Below are 5,422 nucleotides of genomic sequence, written 5' to 3'. Positions count from 1 at the left end.
ATAAGTACTAACTATCTTCGTTTTACATTTATACAATAAATAAATCCATTTCCATATGATTGTTATTCTGACATTTTTCTTTATATAATTATCGTTATCTTAGATAATTTATTTTCATATTAGATCAATATTGTGAAAAATGGAAATTCGATGAAATAAGGAAGAAAATCTTAAAACCGTGAAATAGCACCGAGCCATTAAAAGTCTCAAAAATAGACACACACAAGTCGATCGTATTTTACATGGGGAAAAAAAAAAAGAAAAAACCAAAACAAGACAAAAACAAAAAAAAAAGAAATTAATCCTTTCAACAAGAGAGAGAAAGAGAGAGAGAGAGAGAGAGAGAGAGAGAGAGAAAGAAAGAGAAAGAGAAAGAGAGAGAGAAGAAATCAGTGATACGTATGATAAAAGAGTAGGAGAATGATGGTGAAGCGATGATAGTGTGGTGGGTCGGGAGATGGGAGATGGGAGATGGGAGATGGGAGATGGGAGGTAGGAGATGGAAGATGGGAGATGGAAGATGGGTGATGAGAGGTGGTAGTTAATGGTGGGGAGGGGTAGTGGTGTAGGAATCGTTCGAAAGGGTCGTTTCGGCTGCGCCGCCGCTTCGACGGTGGCGCCGCTAAGCGTAAACTTCTCGAAATTCCATGATCGTTTGTTGGAAGCAGGGACAGTGCGCCCTGACCCGCGGTACGGGCTGAACTTTAGATTACGGTTGGTCTTTGCAACCCTCGGTTATATACTTATTCGTCGCATGGACAGTCTGTCGTTTCAAAACGATGAATGAAAGTATACATCTACGCGCGCGAAAATTAACTAAAACGATTCGTAACGTTGATTGGACGTAACCGTAATGAATTATTTACGAGCAATCGTCCCTACGAGAAACATTTAATTAAAGTATTTCGTGAAGTATTCTATTAGATGTACAAATCTCGAGTGATTAATCGTACTCGATTTTATTTTATTTTATTTTATTTTATTTTATTTTATTTTTTTTTCTTTTTTTTTCTTTGTTTTTTTCTTTTCTTCCTTTCTTCTTTTTCTTTCAATTTATATCGCGTGTATGTGTGCGTGTGTGTGTGTGCGTGTGTGTGTGTGTACGTGCATGCGTGCGTGCGTGCGTGGTGAGTACATTGCTCTAATGTGTGCGCGTGTCGTCTTTACAATACACAATCGAGTGTAATAGGATGAAATAAGTGTATTTTCCTTTTTTTTTTTTTTTTATCTCATTTTTTGTTTTGTTTTATTTCCTTTTTTTGATATGCCTTTTTTTCCTTTTCTCGTTCTAATCTTCAAAATGAATTTTTATTCAAACGAATTATTATTACCGATGAATTTTTTTCATGATTTCTTTTTTCTTTTTTTAATTTATTTCTACCAATTGAAATTAACTCTCGTGTTAAACTTGGCGCATTATAAACGATTTTCATCTATTCATTCCTTTTGAAGACTTGATATTTCTTTTTCCGAGGGTTGAGAGATGGAATTGGGTTCGTTGGAAAATCGAAGACATCGGCTTTTTCAATTTTCATTGGGATTTTCTTAGGTTGTTTACGGTACCGCGTGTGTCTTTTATATATACATACATATATACACACACATATATATATATATTTATTTATATATGTGTATATATGTATATATACGCGTTAGGGCTGCACGATTCGTCGTAGGCTGCACTTCCCGCGGAACTTTAATCGATACTTGACGTTGGATTCATCGAACGGCGTAGACCCTGGACGATGCAGGTTTTAGGGTCAAGAGTCGTGTCAGTCGAGTGTTCTCGATCCGTGTCGATCTCCTTTTTCATTTTTCCTCCTTTTTTTTCTTTGCTCTCTCTCTCTTTCTCTCTTTCTTTCTCTTTTTTTTTTGAATTTGTATTTCTAAAGACTTTTCTTTCTCTCTCTCTTCCTCTCTCTCTCTCTCTCTCTCTCTCTCTTTCTCTCTTCCTCTCTTTCTCTTCCTTTGTATCCTTATCACGGAAGGGAAAGCTTAAAAGTTTTTAATGTATCTAAGAGAAAGCTCATCTACGATATAAGATTATTAATCGATAGGTATGATATTTCTAAAATTAATCGAATGAGAATTGAAATTTTCTAATTGTTCGATTGATTGTAAAAATAAAGCTAGAAAAATTTTCTTTATATTTCGTTTCATCGTTGGGAAATGTTTTTACGATAAAAATAGACACGATATGCATATATATATATATATATATATATATATATATATATATATATATTATTCAAATGTATGATATCGATGATCGACAAATAAGTTTAGTATGGCAGGTAAACAAAACGTAATAAACAAAATGACAGATATCGTAATGAGACTAATAAAGAAAAAGAGTGGCGATTGTTTGTAAATTCGACGATACAAAAAAGCTTCTTCTCTTTTTTTTTTTCTTCTTTCTTTGAGATTAATTAAGAGTTGAATAGATGGGATGAAAAATGATGAAAGAATACTGTGATGTCTATTAATTAGTATATCTTATGCCAACGACGACTTTTTTGCCCTTGAAAATCATCATTCCTCTCTCTCTCTTTCTCTCTCTTTCTCTCTCTCTCTTTTTCTCTTTCTTTCTTTCTCACTCGTCCTTCTTTCTTTGGATTGAAGGGACCACTCGACTCAAAATTAATACAAAGTTATATTTGTATCATGTCAAAAAAGAGAAAGAGAGAGAGAGAGAGAGAGAGAGAGATATGGAAGAAAACTAATATAATGAAAATGAATTTATCAGGAACGACGTGTGAGAAAGATTACATGAATATGCATGTCCAAGTGCAGGTAATTAAAATTTCAAGACATATACTATCGTGCAAAATAATGCAAAATAATTTTAAGGACCTACCAGCGAGTTAGTATTGCGTTCGTGAGTTTTTTAAAACTCACCCCCTTTAATTCATATTTTTTCAGCGGACGGTCTTGATCACGATTATAATCTTTCTGTGAGATTATTCTTCAAAAAAAATTTTTTTTTTCTTCTTTGTTTCCATTTTTTTTATCATAATACATTTTTTGGAAAATTTCATGCTCGTTTGTTCTTCTCTTTTTTTTGTTTCTAATTTTTTTTTTTTTTTTTTTTTTTTTTTCAAGGAAAGTTTTACAAAAGTTTTTGTCGATAGTATGTTTTTTGCCGATATTTTTCGTTTTACTTTATCGCAATGTGACAATCGTACGAATGAAATTGAATGCTCGAACACATTTTTTTTCATTATTTCGTACGTTCGTTCATTGTTTCTTTCTTTTCTTTTCTTTTTTTTTTTTTTTTTTACGATTAACATCTTTTTTGTTTCCCTTTTTTTTCTTCGCCGTATTAATTCCGAATATTTCTGTGAGATTATTATATCCTGTGAGAATATTCTTCGAAATTTTTTCGTTCATCGTGGTAATACATTTCTCTCTTTTTTTCTTTTTCTTTTCTTTTTGTCTTTTCAGTTTTTCTTTTGGTTGGAATTTAATTTCTTTAGGAAGGAACATAAATAAAATGTTGCGCTTCAGTTTCATTGTTGATTGCAATGTTTTCTTTATTTATTCTATTATTTTATTATTACGCCATTAATTAATTCTTAATACGAATTCGATATGAATATGAAAATAGAACATTTTTTCCAGTTTTATTCGATCGTTTATCGTTTTTGAGAGTGAATCATTTTTTTCTACTTCGAACTTTCTTCTTGTCGGATGATACTTTCGTAAATTATTTCTTTCAGATTTTTACATTTTTCTTTTTTTTTTTTAAAGAAATTTACGTTTTTCGAAGAAAATTATAATAATCTAATCAACTCCTTCACCGATATATTTCGTTTATTTATTATTTCTCAATGCTTACAATGATTCGCGTAATCGCATTTTCGAGTTCGTTCGATCTTTTATTTTCGTTCTTAAAGTTTTACATTTTCGTACTAGTTAATCTCGAATCAATGTTCGAGTAGCTTCATTAAAAGTTAGTTTCTTTTTAATTTCGTCTTATTCGACACGAATGAATTCTTTTCTTTTTATTATTTTATTTTTTTGAAGATTCCAGAATATATTTTTGAGGTCAATTTGTTGGTTTCTATTCGTTTGCAATAAGTTTAACAAGGGGTCATTAGGTTCGAGCATAAAAATCGAACATTTTTTCTAGTTTGATTCGAGTGTACGTCTATTATTTTCGTAGATAAAGTTCCTCATGGAGGAACGGTGTGTCGTGTGGCTCGTTAGATCGATTCGCTTCGTTGTGTAGATTTTTTTTGTTATTTTTTTTTTTTTAAATTATCATTCATTGAAACCACGTAACGGCGATCCATCGATATTATCTTTCCCATCCCTTAACGCATATCGTACAAAGTTTTATTCGTACGATCGTTTATTTCAGTCACGATCAAACCGTGAAATCGTTAAATTTCACAAAAGCAACCCAATTTCATAACCTCTCGCGATGGTTTGTTATTATTATTATTATTATTATTATTATTATTATTATTATTATTATTATTATTATTATTATTATTATTATTATTGTTGTTATTATTATTATTATTAGTAGTAGTAGTATTATTATTATTATTATTATTATTATTATTGTTATTATTATTCTCTTCTCCTGTTTTCTTTTTTATTTTATTTTTCTTCTTTCTGTTCTTTTATTGTATTTTTTTTTTTTAAATATAGAAATTATCCAAATCACTTGAATTGAATTTGTTCATCGATCACTTTTTTTTTTCTTTGTCGTTAGAAGAAAAAAATTTTCTTTCTTTCTTTCTTTCTTTTTTTTTTTCCAACGAGTTTCAATTTAATCGTCCATAGTTTAACAGCTCTTAACATTAAACAACACGAGTTTTGATTAATTATTATTAACATTTTTTTGTTATATTATTTCATCGTATTTGAAAATATTCTAATTGAAGTAAATGATCATTGAGGAAATCAAATATTTTTTATTCTTTTTTCTCTTTTTACCTTATTTTTTTTCTTTTTTCTCCTTTCTTTTTTTTTTTTTTTTTTTTTTTTTTTTTTTTTTTTTTTTACAGATTCGTCTAACTATTATCTAACGTTTAAATATAATTAAACAATGGAAATAATATATTCCAAATAGAAACTATTCGTTCGATTTAATTTAATTTTATTTTTTTTTTAACGTTTATCCAATTGTTATTTAATATTCGTGATCTTTAAAGAATACAGATAATTTATATTTATTTCAAGAGATCTAAGGGTACAGTTAGATAATTAATTTCTATTTTTAATGTATTGAAAGAGTAACGATCAGGTTTAAAATTAGATGAATATTCGGTGAAACGAAACTAACTCTTTCGGAGGACATTTCAATCAATATTAGGCCTGTCTGGGAGTAAAACTTTCTCGAATTTCACACCGTCGAATTTGGCGTCGTCGTCGGATATTTGTCAGCAGAACACACCAATAGCCTCGTTAA

General features: G+C 29.9%; 1 protein-coding gene across 1 annotated transcript in view; it reads left to right on the top strand.

The window, feature by feature from the left end:
- Window positions 1-708: 708 nt before the first annotated feature.
- LOC146872679 (octopamine receptor beta-3R-like) overlaps window positions 709-5,422 on the top strand; it is a 98,320-nt gene continuing 93,606 nt past the window's right edge. The window contains exon 1 of the mRNA XM_085660178.1: window positions 709-900. The gene's annotated coding sequence lies outside the window, so the exon portion shown is untranslated. The remainder of the gene's footprint in view (window positions 901-5,422) is intronic.

The sequence above is a fragment of the Vespa mandarinia genome, chromosome 11 (assembly GCF_050613455.1).
Source record: "Vespa mandarinia isolate Hongniang chromosome 11, ASM5061345v1, whole genome shotgun sequence".
In the NCBI taxonomy this organism is placed as follows: domain Eukaryota; kingdom Metazoa; phylum Arthropoda; class Insecta; order Hymenoptera; family Vespidae; genus Vespa; species Vespa mandarinia.
This window is presented reverse-complemented; position numbering and strand designations above follow the sequence as displayed.